The 16,630-nt window shown below is 38.8% G+C and overlaps 1 protein-coding gene across 8 annotated transcripts in view; it reads left to right on the forward strand.

The window, feature by feature from the left end:
* The window catches only part of COL24A1 (collagen type XXIV alpha 1 chain), a 371,899-nt gene that overhangs the window by 12,334 nt on the left and 342,935 nt on the right, over nucleotides 1-16,630 (forward strand). The gene's annotated exons all lie outside the window — the stretch shown is intronic.

Consider the following 16,630-nt stretch of genomic DNA (forward strand, 5'->3'; position numbering starts at 1 on the left):
ATGTGAATAAAATAATGCCTCTGGCTCCAAAGTGGAAAAAAAAAAAAAAGTGCCATTGTCAAAGGGTAAAAAAAGTGCTCACTTGATAGAACCAGTTTTTCAATGAGCAAGGAGTCACTTGTCAATTTGGTCAATTTATTGAATAATATTAGAAAGTAAAATAGCTATAGGTAGAAAGAGAGCACAAAGGGGTAGTACTCTGATTGATTGACCAAACTGATAAGTGGACTTAGGTAAGTATTCTGTCAAGTAACACAAATACGAATTAAAATGTATCACAAAAGGCATTTTCTAATTGTCTTTTATGGGAAGATCATTAAATCAGGTCACATGTAACTTTATTAAGTGCTATTCTTGACCAAGTCATTTGTTACTTTAGTTTGCTGTAAGTAGGGAAAGTTTGAAGGCAGGAGGAGAAGGGGATGACAGAGGATGAGGTGGTTGGATGGCATTACCAACTTGATGGACATGAGTTTGAGCAAGCTCTGAGAGTTGGTGATGGACAGGGAAGCCTGATGTGCTGCAGTCCATGGGGTCACAAAGAGTGGGACACAACTAAGCAACTGAACTGAACTGCAGAGAGAAACTGTCTTTCAATTTCTTGTTTTTATTATGTTAGTTTCTGATAACTTGTTAAGTACCAGTCACTGTGCTAGCAGGATATGTGTTTTCTTCGTCACCACTTCATTGCAGGGTTTTTATAATTACACCCATGAATTACTGAGTCCAAGGTTAAGAAGAATAAATAACTGCCCCTAGGGTTGCAGGCTAATAATAAATGGGAGAACCAAGATTTGAACTCAGGTACTTTGACTGCAGAGTCTACAGATTCTTTAAAATTAAGCCTCTTGGACAACAGAGAAGATAAGAAAAGGAGAATTGTCATTAATCATATCTATTTCATATGTTGTCCTTGCTGGAATTTTACATATGCTATTCTAATCCTCATAATGAACCTGTAGGGTGGTTATCATAGATGAAGAAACAGGCTCAAGGAAGGTGCTGGCCCAGGCTTACAAAGCTAAAACTTGAATTTGAGTCTGTCACATCTACACCATTCCCGCCCCCTGCCCCAAATAAAAACCAAAACCAAACAACAAAAAAAACCCTCTTCTGTTATAAATCCTGTTGCTTTACAATTGCCATCTGTTGGTGTTATGAGTTTAATAATTTATAAAATGTGTCATTATCAAAATATTGAAAACCTAGACAAAGAAGGAAAACTGAATATTTATGAATAAATTTTTAAAAATTCAGAACCTGTGAAGGGAGTAGATGAAAGAAATATCTTTCTTTTAACCTTAAGGTTTCATTTAGAGAATACAAAATGTGCTGTTTTATTTCAGGGTGAACAGCTTTTCAGATTTTACATATCCATACCATTTTATTTTGAGTTCTCAACAGAAAAATATTTTAAAAACTTCTTTGATTTTATAAAATTGAATGCTTTTGAGCACAAAAATGAAGTGAAATTGTGGTATGTTATCAGAAACTTAGAAGTACTGTTTTCCTAAAATTGTTGTTGTTGAAATAGCATGATACAATGTCTAATCAGGAGGCTAGAAGAATATTTTCAGAGAAATCGTGATTTGATAATGATTACAGATATCATTTGTAACCTTAATACTGCTGAATATGTCTCCTTGAGTTAGAGATGATCCCAAATTAGAGTTTTCAGAAACAAAATTTATTTATCAGTGCTTATAATAGTTTCCAAAACTTAAAGTATCAAAGTATTAGTACAAGTATACAGTTTAAAAATCAAGTTGAGCTGCAAAACATGTAACAGAAAATAATATTCCCTGACCTTATCTAGTCCTGCAATCCTTTACCCAAACTCTCTTAGCACTTTCTTTTGGTTTTACTATCCATAGTTCTTAATAATATGCTTGTGTATTATATTGACTTCCTTTTTTTGATGATGAGTATTTAACATTTTTATGTTAAATATCCTATGCGTATCCTATGCCCCTTCACTGAGTTAGACAAGGTTGTGGCTGATGTGATCAGATTGGTTAGTTTTCTGTGATTGTGGTTTTCATTCTTTCTCCCCTCTGATGGAGAAGGATAATAGGCTTATGGAAGCTTCCTGATGGGAGAGACTGACTGAAGGGGAAACTAGGTCTTGTTCTGATGGGTGGGGCCATGCTCAGTAACTCTTTAATCCAATTTTCTATTGATGGGCAGGGCTGTGTTCCCTCCCTGTTATTTGACCTGAGGTCAAACTATGGTGAGGTAATGGAGATAATGACAATCTCCTTCAAAAGATCCCATGTATGCACTGATGCACTCAGTGCCCTAACCCTGCAGCAGGCCACCACTGACCCACGCCTCTGCTGGAGACTCCTGGACACTCACAGGCAAGTCTGGGTCAGTCTCTTCTGGGGTCACTGCTCCTTTCTCCTGGGTCCTGGTGCACACAAGGTTTTGTTTGTGCCCTCCAAGAGTCTGTTTCCCCAGTCCTGTGTAAGTTCTGGTGGCTTGATGGTGGGGTTAATGGCGACCTTTTCCAGGAGGGCTGATGCCATACTCAGGTCTGCTGCACCCAGAGCCCCTGCCCCTGCAGCAGTCCACTGCTGACCCATACCTTCACAGGAGACCCTCAAACACAGTTCTGTCTCAGTCTCTGTGGGGTCTCTGGGTCTTGGTGTGCACAAGGTTTGTTTGAGCCCTCAGAGTGTCTCTGGCAGGTATGGGGTTTCATTCTAAACATGATTTCACCCCTCCTACCATCTTGATGGGGCTTCTCCTTTGCCCTTGGACATGGGTTATCTCCTCAGAGCTGCTCCAGTGCCACACAGATGCCTCTCTAGCACCTACCGTCTTGCTGGGGTTTCTCTGACCTTGGACGTGGGGTATCTCCTCAAAGTCATTCCAGGGCCACTCTCCACTATATAGCTACTAGCAGGCTGCTAATTAGAGAAAGGGGATGTCTCAAAACTCAGAGACTGGTACCAGGCCCCTCACCCACAACATGCATTTTGAGATACCATTGGCACAAGGTGAGTTGTCCCGGGAGTACGTCAAGGTTGTATATTGTCACCCTGCTTACTCAACTTACATGCACAGTACATCATGAGAAATGCTGGACTGGATGAAGCACAGGGTGGAATCAAGATTGCTGGGAGAAATATCAATAACCTCAGATATGCAGATGATACCACACTTATGGCAGAAAGCAAAGAACTAAAGAGCCTCTTGATGCAAGTGAAAGAGGAGAGTGGAAAAGTTGGCTTAAAACTCAACATTGAGAAAATGAAGATCATGGCATCCAGCCCCATCACTTCATGGCAAATAGATGGGGAAACAGTGGCTGACTTTATTTTTGGGGGCTCCAAAATCACTGCAGATGGTGACTGAAGCCATGAAATTAAAAGATGCTTGCTTCTTGGAAGAAAAGTTATGACCAAACTAGACAGCCTATTAAAAAGCAGAGACATTACTTTGCCAACAAAGGTCTGTCTAGTTGAAGCTATAGTTTTTCCAGTAGTCATATATGGATGTGAGAGTTGGACTATAAAGAAAGCTGAGCACTGAAGAGTTAATGCTTTTGAACTGTGGTGTTGGAGAAGACTCTTGAGAGTCCCTTCGACTACAAGGAGATCAAACCAGTCCATCCTAAAGGAAATCAGTCCTGAATATTCATTGGAAGGACTGATGCTGACTCTGAAACTCCAATACCTTGGCCACCTGAAGGTGACTCATTGGAAAAGTCCCTGATGCTGGAAAAGATTGAAGGCAGGAGGAGAAGGGGATGACAGGATGAGATGTTTGGATGGCATCACTGGCTCAATGGACATGAGTTTGAGTAAGCTCCTGGAGTTGGTGATGGACAGGGAAGCCTGGCGTACTGCAGTCCATGGGGTTGCAAAGAGTCGGACACAACTGAGCAACTGAACTGAACTGATGCCCCTCTTCTTCTTCTATCCTCTCGATTATCTCCTTTCCTCTTTTTTTTTTTTTTTTTTGTTTGCTTTTTGTTCTATGGCACTGTCACTAATTCTTAGATATCCCAAAAGAATTTTAAAACTTCTTTGAAAAATATTTTTTAAAAAATGCACCAAATACTCTAATCATTTGATTTTTTTTTTCCACCCTTGGAGATATTTCTTCTGGAAACTAAGATTCTGTTGGAATGGATTGAGAGCTGTCTAATTGTTTGTAGAATTGATATCTCTCAACTGTGTTAGATCCAGTGTCTTGGAACTCATTTTCCTTTTTCATTGTCCATTACCTAATTTGAGTGGAGCATATCATCTGGTAGCATCCTGAGAATGTGTACTTAGAGGGTATACCCCTTGTAACATGGCATTTCTGAGATAGGTATATATATATATATATATATATATTTTTTTTTTATTTCACTCATTTTCTTGAGGGGAGTTTGGGTGGGTATAGAATTTTAGGCTGTAAATTGTTGTCTCTCAGAATTTTAAATCTATTTTTGCATCTGTTGTCTTACGGCTTGCAGTTAAGAAATCTGATGTTTTACTAATTCTTGATTCTTTATATATTACCTTTTAATTTTCCACTTTAAACCTTAGGATCATGTTTCTCCTCAATATTTGCAATTTTGCAATAATGTGTTTTGGTACAGGTCTTTTTTCACTATATTCTGATGGGTAGTCATTAGGCCTTTTCAATGTAATAGAAACATCTTTCATTTTCTAGAAATTTTTCTATCTTAGTTTTGTCTCTCTGACGTATTTATTTCTTCTTTCTGCAAGTTCTGTTGGTCAGATATTGATCTCCTGGATTGAGTACCTTATTTTTATTTATTTATTTGGCTCTGATTTTCCATTTTTGTTTTCTCTCCATTTTATATCAGATTTTCATTAGTCACTATTCTCAAATATTTAAATTTTTTTACTAATGCTGTATTTAAATTTTTAAGAGATTTCTCACTCTGATTGTGCCTTAAATTTTGTTCTTATTTCTTTGATGCAATATCTACTCAGCCTTCCAAAGATAAAAATACTTTTTTTGAAGTTTTGTTCTGCTCCCTGTATTATCTTTGTTTCCCACAAGTTTTGGTTTTCTTTAATCTGTCTTTTATGTTGGAAAAGTTCTTAAGTCTCTAGTACTTGCATTTTCATTTAAAAGCAAGGCAATAAAAATATGCTTGGAAACTCATTTTTCATGGGTGGGCTTTTTAACTGGTATATTTTACCTAAAGCGTGAAAAATTAGGAGCTTTGCTGGCCATCTTGTTGTTGGACTGCAAATGTCTAAGGCTATCCAGTTTGTTCACAGAAGAATCCTCCAATTTCTTACTTGTAGAATGTAATCCTGGTTGCCACTGTTATTGGAGTTAAATGATATAAAGAGGTCCTTGTGAGGGGAAAAGGGGGTGGTCTCACCATTTAGTATGTAAATTTTTACTGAATTCACTTGTTCTCATTATGGCACTTCTCTTTCATCTTCCGCTAGGATTTACTGTTTCTCCAGTACATAAGTAAGCTTTAATCTTCAATTTTACTCTCAAAGTTTCTTATACAAACTCTCAAGCCCTCCCCCTCCCACATATGATGCCTTATGCTTCTCTCTTGAATTCAGTGATTTGGTGCATTCAGTTCTTGAGCTTTGTCAGGACTTTGCCTTGTGAACGGGCCTGCCTATCATTAGTACTTGCTTCTGCAAGCCCTTAGTGTTCAGTTTTCTCAGCTCTGCTAATTCCTTCCTGTGTTTTTCATCTTTCAAAAATTTGTTGATGTCTCTTATCTGCTGTTGTCTCTTCTACCCTTTCATTTTGCCTATATGGTTTTTAAACCACATTTTCTTATTCTCATTTTAGTGAAATTTTAAGACTGAGCAGAGATAAACACCTGTTATTTTCCAGGTTTTGTTATTCATTTAAATTTTAGCACAGCTAAGAAGATGATTATTAATAAACATAAATCATTTGTTTTATAACCACAGTTTTGATATAACCAAATGAAAAAATGATTCTATTATACCTCAAAAAAATTATTTAAGGTTGAGTCTTCCGAGAATTTGGCAGATAATGACCCCTTTTCTTACATAAGACAGTCTACTTTTCTTATGCTGTTGGTGGGTTGGTGGCCAGGGAGATAAGCATAGTTGTAACACCTCTACATAGTACCTTACACCATATGACATGTAAGCTAATTGTCAATATACACAGCATTCTCAAATTCATGACCTCTTGGTGTGCACACCACATGTGTAGAAATCTGTGTAAAATACTTGTCTCCAAAAGATATTTTCTGTGGAAGATTTAACCTAAAATGTGTGTGTAGGAAGCAGCTCATTCTAGTTGCAGTAACTCCAAGAATTTTCTGTGAAAACCCCAAGCATTTTCTGTGAAAACCCTGACACTTAACCAAAAATTTTTCATGTAAGTTAAAGCTTCATTGCTCATTTTATAAATTGCTGTTGCTGCTGTTTAGTAGCTAAGTCATGTCTGACTCTTTGCAACCCCGAGGACTGTAACCCACCAGGCTCCTCTGTCCATGGAATTCTCCAGGCAGGAGTACTGGAGTGGGCTGCCATTTCCTTCTCCAGGGGATCTTCCTGACGCAGGGATTGAACCCAGGTCTCCCGCATTGCAGGCAGATTCTGTACCACTGGTTCACCAGGGAAGCTTGATTTTATAAATAAGTTGCTTTTATTTCTTTACCCAAAATAGGTGTATTTATATTAAGAATACTTCATAAAGTCACATTTCCTTTTCGAACATACCCAGTGATTGTGGTACAGGTGTTCTGCAACCAGCAGCCTGGGTTTGTGCCCAGGTTCTAGTGCCTTTCAGCTATGTGACCTGGAGCAAGTTTCTTATATACTTTGAGCCTCGATTTTAGGACTTCAAAATGAAGATGGTAATAATTCTTACTGCATAAGAAGAAGGTCATTGTGTGGATAAAATGAGATAATGCATGTAAAGTGCTTAGTGCATAGCTGTTATATATATGATGAGTATACGATAAATTCAGTAGGAAAAAAAATACTCTGAACAACTTCCTTTTTCCATATACCAATAGTATGAAAAAATTAAAATAGTTGGTTTTAAACAACTCCTTTAGTTCCTTAACTCAGTGAGCTGGAATCCAGGAAGCCTATTGTGAAAGTTAAGTTTTATTTGGGGCAAGATGAAGACTGTAGTCTGGGAGAGACAGCATTTTAGACAGCTCTGAAGAGCTGCTGCAAAAAAAGGTGGGAGGAAGTTCAGTTCAGTTGCTCAGTCATGTCTGACTCTTTGCGACCCCATGGACTGCAGCACGCCAAGCCTCCCTGTCCAACACCAACTCCCGGAGCCCACCCAAACTCATGTCCACTGAGTCGGTGATGCCATCCAACCATCTCATCCTCTGTCGTCCCCTTCTCCTCCTGACCTCAATCTTTCCCAGCATCAGGGTCTTTTCAAATGAGTCAGCGCTTTGCATCAGGTGGCCAAAATATTGGAGTTCCAGAGTCACCCTCAGTCCTTCCAATGAACACCCAGGACCAATCTCCTTGCAGTCCAAGGGACTCTCAAGAGTCTTCTCCAACACCACAGTTCAAAAGCATCAATTCTTTGGCACTCAGCTTTCTTTATAGTCCAACTCTCACATCCATACATGATATATACATAATTTTGATGAAGGGGAAATACATGCAGTCAAACATATATATTTTTGCAGAAGGCTTCTGCTAATTATGAACAGTTGTTACCATGAAGGACTTAGACATGAGGAGATACAAGAATTAGGCTCATAAAATCGGCTTCTGAAAATATCTAGCTATCTGATGACTTGTTCTGCCAGTTTTTCTAAGAGCACAAAATGGCTCAGTTTTGCTCTCCACCCTGAATTCCTTTCAGAGGGTGTTGGAGAACAGCAGCTATAGCAGAACATGGTTAAATCCTTGTAGAGGTAGATGGCAAATGCCCATGGAAAGTGTCAATTTGTAGTTGCACTGTCTTTGAGTCTTAATTCTGGCAAGACGATTTGGCTGAGATTACAGAACAGTAGAAAGTGGGTAGTGGGTACTTATCTAGTTAATCTAGTCAATTTGGGTAATTTGGCAAGGAAAAGTATATTAAGGCCTGTATGATCTTTCTGATTTACAATGCTGATTTTATTTTAGACAATTATTTATTTTGTCATTCCTACAGATTGAAAAAATATAGCTTTGGGGACTTAATTGACCAAGATATATGAAAATTTTAAACAGTGAGAACTTGTCAAAATTAAGTGCTTTCCTGGTGACCCAATCGGTAAACAATCTGCCTGCAATGTGGGAGGCAGGGGTTGAATCACTGGGTTAGAAAGATCCCTTGGAAAAGGAAATGGCAAATCTGCTGCAACATTCTTGCCTGGAAAATTCCATGGATAGAGGAGCCTGGCGGGCTACAGTCCATGGGGTCATGAAGAGTCGGACACAACTGAGCAACTAACACAAGTGCTATTTTATATTAAGTTATTTAATAATGAGCTAATACTGTAATTTATTACACTCCATTAAATGAAATTACTCATAACTTTTTATCTGAAAATTGATAACTTTCTTTTAAATCTTTTGAGTTACCAGCTTCTAAAAGGTGAATTTTTACATTTTGGAAGATAAACATAATACTATTCTTGTTCCTCCAATTTGTGATAGAATATTGTTGAATGTTGACAGGTAAAATGGATCTTTGGCTCTTGTATACTTGAGATGTAAGAGCTGTGGATTCAATCCCTGGGTTGGGGAGATCCCCTGGAGGAGGGCATGGCAACCCACTCCAGTATTCTTGCATGGAGAATCCCATGGACAGCGGAGCCTGGTGGGCTATGGTCCATAGGGTCAGAAAGAGTTAGAGGCAACCGAAGTGACTTAGCACAGCACAGCATTTATAGAAGCAAGTATAGCCATTGACTCTACTTGTCTGTTGGTTTCGGCATTATTTTCTACACCATAGAGTCTACATATAGCCACTGGAGTGAGTGAGATGCTTGGGTATGAGTCTTAGTTTTAGCATCTACAGAGATGCCATTTCTCCTTTTTCTCTCCCTCCCCCCAACTTCCTGTCTGTCTTTTTTCATCTCTCCCTCATCTTCCCTCTGCCAATAATTCTTTTCTCCTAACTAGTGAATATATCAGTTCACTTCAGTTCAGTCACTCAGTTGTGTCTGACTCTTTGTGATCCCATGAACCGCAGCACGCCAGGCCTCCCTGTCCATCACCAACTCCCAGGGTCCACCCAAACCCATGTCCATTGAGTTGATGATGCCATCCAACCATCTCATCCTCTGTCATCCCCTTTTCATCCTGCCCTCAATCTTTCCCAGCATCAGGGTCTTTTCAACTGAGTCAGCTCTTCTCATCAAGTAGCCGAAGTATTGGAGTTTCAGCTTCAATATCAGTCCTTCCAATGAACACCCAGGACTGATCTCCTTTAGGATGGACTGGTTGGATCTCCTTGCAGTCCAAGGGACTCTCAAGAGTCTTCTCTAACACCACAGTTGAAAAGCATCAATTCTTTGGCGCTCAGCTTTCTTTATAGTCCAACTCTGCTTTATTGACAATGCCAAAGCCTTTGACTGTGTGGATCACAATAAACTGTGGAAAATTCTGAAAGAGATGGGAATACCAGACCACCTGACCTGCCTTTTGAGAAACCTGTATGCAGGTCAGGAAGCAACAGTTAGAACTGGACATGGAACAGCAGACTGGTTCCAAATAGGAAAAGGAGTATGTCAAGGCTGTATATTGTCACCCTGCTTATTTAACTTACATGCAGAGTACATAATAAGAAATGCTGGGCTGGAGGAAGCACAAGCTGGAATTAAGATTGCCGGGAGAAATATCAATAACCTCAGATATGCAGATGACACCATCCTTATGGCAGAAAGTGAAGAAGAACTAAAGAGCCTCTTGATGAAAGTGAAAGAGGAGAGTTCATCTTTCAGTGTCCTATCTTTTTGCCTTTTCATACTGTTCATGGGGTTCTCAAGGCAAGAATACTAAAGTGGTTTGCCATTTCCTTCTCTAGTGGACCACATTTTGTCAGAATTCTCCACCGTGAGAAAGGATCTGTTTGTCATTATGCATATTTGTGCTCATACATACACATATGAGTTGTGTCTCACTCTTTGCGACCCGATGGACTGTAATCCTCCAGGCTCCTCTGTCCATGGAGTTTTCCAGGCAAGAATACTGCAGTTGGTTGCCATTTCCTACTACAGGGGATCTTCCTGACCTAGAGATCAAACCACATCTTTTGTGTCTACTGTGTTGGCAGGTGGGTTCTTTGCCACTAGCGCTACTTGGGGAGCCCCCTATTTGTCATTAGTTTGTAACAAAACAACAACAAACCAAAAATTGCACTGAAGCCTGAAGAGGAGGTATCACCTGAAGTGTCTTGTCAAATGAGTAAATTTGGCATGAAGGGACATTCTTATCAGGACTCTGAAAGAATGAGCTTTTGTAAGCTTTGATATAGCAAGAAATTAAAGGAAAGTTAAATGTCAGGAGTAGAAAATATAGAATGAGAAGATAAATCATTGAGAAAAAGTGCATAAATTAGTATAAATTAGGGGGCAATTGCGAAGACCACACTTCCTTCGACACCAACAGCAAATTTGAGGATCCCGAAGACCACTTTCAGGCTCAGCAATGCTCTAGAAGGACTCACAGAACTCAGAAAATCTGTTACACTCTAAGGTATAGTAGATGTCAGCAAAAGGATACAGATTAAGTCAATCTAGAAAAGATACTCAGGGAGAAGAATCTAGGAAAGTTCCATATGTGGTGTGTCCAGTTATCCATTCCTAGTGGAATCATAGTAGTGCCAACCTCCCCAGCAATAATATGTAATAATATGCACAGAATATTGCCAAATGGTAAAGCTTATTAGGAAGGTTTGAGATGTGAGATTAGAAATGTAGGCAAGAGGTTACATTATTAAGGGCCTGAGGGCTGAACTAAGATGAATGAGTTTTGTACTGAAAGCTACAAGGACTGCTGATGTGTTATAGGAAGGAGTGTCATGAACTAATCTTCATTTTGTTCTGTACTTTACCAAGCTTTCTGTGGCAGCAGTGTGGATGAGGGATGGGACAAGTATGTCATACAAGACCAGCTGAGCCATAAGAGAAGTCTAGGAATACTGGAGTAGGTAGCCTATTCCCTTTCCAGGGGATCATCCCAACCCAGGAATCTGGGCTCTCCTGCATTACAGTCAGATTCTTTACCAACTGAGCTATGAGGGAAGCCATAGAAATCTGTTAGGAGGCTAATATTAAAATCTGGCTAAGTAAAGAGAACTCAGCTAAGGGTTGTGTTGGACATGGTAATTGAATACAAAATGGGTGGGAAGAGAAGTATCAAAGATAATTACCAGGTTTCTGGGATAGATAATTGGGTTGATTAATTCATTCAAGCAATACTGTGGACCTACTTTGTTTTTAGTCATTGTCCTAAATGTTGGAATATTATGATAAAACAATATGAAGTTCTTCTCTTACATACTTACATTTCAACCAGAGAGCCAATTCATAGGCAAGTTTATATACACATATATTTTCTCCTAAATTTTCAGTATTACAAAGAAATAATAAAACTCAGTGAGACAGTAGAGTTAGAGAGTGACTGGGGCAAGGAGGATGACTATTTTATAGTTTATGTAATGTGGCTAAGAAAAGCCTTTCTGAACAGGTCGTATTTGAGCCTTGATCAGAATGAATTAAGGCTTTAGAGCATTCTAGGAAAAGAGAAAAATGAATGCAAATACTGAGAGTTAAAAATGAGTTTAGGGGCTTTAAGCAATAAGAAAAGACCAGCATGGCTGGAGCAGAGGTGGGATGAAATGAAAGGATAGATGAGATAGGCAGGAAGGGAGCTGTTTACATAGGTTTCATGCCTCATGTCAAAGTTTGGATTGCATTTTTAGTATGATGGGAGGCCATTGAAGAATTTTGCTCAGGAGAATACCATGATATAATTTGCACTTTAAAAACATTACTCAGACTGATGGTGTGGTGTGGTAGTGAGGATCTTCACTGAGAAAGACACTAATGTAAGAGGAACAGATGTGGGGTAAAATGTATTAAGTTAGAAGTGCTCGTGGGATAGCTAATCTCTACTGGATAAATTGAATGGGTAATTAGTTATTCAAACCTCAGAAGATAATTTTGTGAGTCAGCATATGTGGTTACTGAAACCATGGTTTAGATGAAGTCATTATGTTTGATGTTTACAGTAAAAAGAGCAAAGCGTTGTCTTGGCAACACATAATGTATTTTCTATTTAAGAAGCAAATCAGTGGAGATACAATCAGTTCTGCCATTGAGCCACCACATACGCATTCCTGAAAGTTGTCATGCTAAAAGATTGGCTCCAGGGGACTGCTTGCATTCAATTTCTGCCTCTGAACTTCCTAGTTGGATGACCTTGGGAAAATTATTTAAATTCTCTGTGACTTGTTTTTATAGCTCTCAGATGGATTAACAATAGCACATACTTCATTATGTTACAGGAATTACCTGGCTTAATATAGTAAAATTCTTAACATAGTTCTTGGTCCATAGAAACAATTTAATTAATGCTGCTACTCTTAGTCTTTAAAAAATGTACACCATCTAATGAAGTGCCTGATTGATAATAAGTATTCTTTAAGTGGTAACTAGTTTCCTAAGTGACACAAACTCGATTGATTTCCTGGTTAGAGTTACTCATGAAACAAGTAACTTATAGACAACTGAGATTTTTCTTGCTCTATTCATCAGTACCAATTATCTAAATTTAAAATTGCAATTTGGTGGTATCTAGGGCTAGGCTTAAATTAATGTAAAAAGTCTGTCCTATGATAGAAATCTTTTTCTTTTTCCTCCTGTTCTCTCCACCCCTCTTGTCTGTGACTTTTTATCCTTAACAATTCTCTGCAAGCGTGCCTCATTTTATTACACTTGGCTTTATCACATTTCTCAGATATTGTGTATTTTACAAGGTGGATATTTGTGGCAACCTTATTTTAATCATGTCTGTCCAGTGCTGTTTTTCCAGCAGCATTTGTTCACTTTATGCCTCTGTGTCCCATTTGGGTAATTCTCGCATATTTCAAACTTTTTCATTTTTATATTTTTTATTGTTATCTGTGATCAGTGTTTCTGGTACTATTGCAAAAAGATTCCAACTTGCTGAAGGCTCAGATGGTGGTTAGCACTTTTAGCAATAAAGTAGTTTTTAATTAAAGTATGTACATTATTTTTTAGACATAATGCTGTTGCATACTAAATAGACTACAGTATAGTATAAACATAAATTATTATGCACTGGGAAACTAACCAATTTGTGTAACTCACTTTATTCCAATATTGACTTTATTGTGGTAGTTTGTAACAGAGCCTGCAATATCTCTGAGATAGTTCTATATGCTCTCTTCAGACATCTATCAAAACATTTGCTAAACTTTCACGGTGAGATGAGAACGGTTAAAACTAGAATAATAATTAGAGTTTACATCATATACCAACTCTGGTGGCTACCTGGAGACTGTTTTCCACTCTTGAGTTTTCTGTTGGGGGAAATAATCCTGCCATGATTAGTGTGGCTTTCCAAGGGCAACGAGGTGGTGTGGAGAACACAGTGGCTAGAAGGCACTGTGGAAGGTAGACATTGAAGATGGTAGACTTTGAAGTCAGTCTGATTGTGCTCAAATTCGTTTCTACCTTTTATCAACTGTGTGTCCTTGACCAAGTTACTTAATCTCTCTGGACCTTATATTCTTCATCTATGAGATGAGTATTGACTTTAGTATAAACTTAAAACTATAAGATACTTTCTTTTTTCTGTGTCTGGATATCATACAAATGAAAGTTCATTGAAATAGTCAATGAATCCGAAAACTGCATTTCCAATAAAATTAGGTACTGACATAAGCTTCAAACTCCCCAGTTCTGCTGAGAAAAGCTGATGCTCTGTGGAGTAAAGTCAATAGAAAGATTTCAGAAAGTAATAGCAAAAGCCAACTTCCAGAAAGTGAGGATCACACCTTGAAGTACTTAACCTTTGAAAAGTGAAAGTGTTAGTTGCTCAGTCATGTCCAACTCTTTGCAACCCTGTGGACTGTAGCCCGCCAGGCTCCTCTGTCCATGGAGTTCTCCAGGCAAGAATTCTGGAGTGGGTAGCCATTCTTTTCTCCAGGGGATCTTCCTAACCCAGGCATCAAACCTGGGTCTCTCCTGCATTGCAGGCAGATTCTGTACCTTCTGAGCCACCAAGAAAGCCCCGTTGTATCTAAAGTGCCACAGGATCTGGGGAGAACCAAAGCTGCCCAGAGGGAAGTACGTGAAAGCACAGGTAATAGCTAAATGGCTCAGTGGGGACAGATCTCAAAAAAAATGTAAAAGCTCTACTTCCTGAGGTGAAGGATTCATTCTGAAGTGTATGCCAGTGTGAGTGATTACAGGGGAGGAGAGAGGAGCTGTGCGCAGGGCTGGGTGTAGTCCTCCTGGACTAGCTTTGGTCAAGGAGCCATTTGGGAAGGAAACTCCAGTAATGCTGAAACAAAACCTCTGCTTTTGAGATTTGGCAGGAATGGCTCTCCACTTTCTCGCAGCATCCTTCTAAAAATTGCTTGGATGTGAAACCATAAGAAACGAAAATAGAAAAACACAACAAGCTAAAATGTAGGGGAAAACAGCAAAAATGAGAATGTACACACAGAAAAACAATCCCTTCTATGGGAGGAAGATCATAAAGTAGAAATAGAAGCGCTCAGGAAAAGGAAGAGACTAAGATATTAAAAAGATATGAACTGTGAGCTTGTAGAACTCAAAAGAAGTAGTAAGGGAAAAAACCCTTTACAAATCAAAATGAAATTGGAACATGAAGAGATAAGACATTATAGGAAGCACAAAATATGAGAAAATCAAACAAATGGAACTGAAGATAACATAGAGAAACAACATAGAGGACAGCAATGGTGATTCAGCATATTTATAATAGGAATTTTTGAAGGAGAAAATCGAAACTATAAAATTAAACAAACACTCAAGAGAGTTTAAGATTCACGAGAACTTAGCAGTAAAATAAAAAGCAAAAACAGGGAAAAGAATCTCTACAACAAATGGGCATACTGTGTGCCAGACACAGTTATCCAGAATGATCAGTATGAAGCCATATCCTAATAAAAAGTCACTGTACTTTTTGAAGATAAAGAACATAACACATCTTTGGGGTATGCTGGTTAAAAAAAAAAAAAAAAAATTGAATCACTTCAGTCAGTTCAGTTAAGTCACTCAGTCATGTCCGACTCTTTGTGACCCCATGAATCACAGCATGCCAGGCCTCCCTGTCCATCACCAACTCTCGGAGTTGACTCAAACTCATGCCCATCGAGTCGGTGATGCCATCCAGCCATCTCATCCTCTGTCGTCCCCTTCTCCTCCTGCTCCCAGTCCCTCCCAGCATCAGGGTCTTTTCCAATGAGTCAACTCTTCGCATGAAGTGGCCAAAGTATTGGAGCTTCAGCTTCAGCATCAGTCCTTTCAATGAACACCCAGGACTGATCTCCTTTAGGATGGACTGGTTGGATCTCCTTGCAGTCCAAGGGACTCTCAAGAGTCTTCTCCAACACCATACCTCAAAAGCATCAATTCTTCGGCCCTCAGCTTTCTTCACAGTCCAACGCTCACATCCATACATGACCACTGGAAAAACCATAGCCTTGACAAAGACAGACCTTTGTTGGCAAACTAATGTCTTTGCTTTTTAATATGCTATCTAGTTTGGTCATAACTTTCCTTCCAAGGAGTAAGTGTCTTTTAATTTCATGGCTGCAGTCACAATCTGCAGTGATTTTGGAGCCCAAAAAAATAAAGTCTGACACTGTTTCCACTGTCTCCCCATCTATTTCCCATGAAGTGATGGGACCAGATGCCATGATCTTAGTTTTCTGAATGTTGAGCTTTAAACCAACTTTTTCAGTCTCCTCTTTCACTTTCATCAAGAGGCTTTTTAGTTCCTCTTCACTTTCTGCCATAAGGGTGTTGTCACCTGCATATCTAAGATTATTGATATTTCTCCCAGCAATCTTGATTCCAGCTTGTGCTTCTTCCAGCCCAGCGTCTCTCATGATGTTCTCTGCATAGAAGTTAAATAAGCAGGGTGACAATATACAGCCTTGACGTACTCCTTTTACCATTTAAAAAAGTCAGGAAAGGTTCTCATGAACCCTTCTTAAGGAAACTAATAGAGCATAAACTTCAGCAAAGAGAAATGACTACAAAAGACTGGTTCCATTTAATGGAATAAAATATGGGAATGAAACAATATGAATAGCATATGAACTGGCAATATAGAACTGGTACAACCACCAAAAAATGGGAAGAAAAAGAGGAAAAAACTCCAGGAAGTATTAAGCTTGCTGATTGTTTCATCAGAAGCTATGTATTAAGTATTATCTGAAGCAGATAAATTAAATAAAAAACACTGTAAGGATAGTACTTAATGAAAAGGTAAATCCTAAGAAAGATAATCCTATTGACTAATACTAGGTGGTAAAGGAAAGGGGGCAAAAAGGAGAAAAAAGAAAACATTCGTCAGTAAAATTAATAGCTATGTCTAAAGTGGACTAGGGACATTGTATACACTTATAACTTTAGAAGTAAACTTTAGAATAAAGAGAGAAACCTTTCTTATCTCAAAAG

Source organism: Cervus canadensis, chromosome 2 (genome assembly GCF_019320065.1).
Source record: "Cervus canadensis isolate Bull #8, Minnesota chromosome 2, ASM1932006v1, whole genome shotgun sequence".
Taxonomy (NCBI): Eukaryota; Metazoa; Chordata; class Mammalia; order Artiodactyla; family Cervidae; genus Cervus; species Cervus canadensis.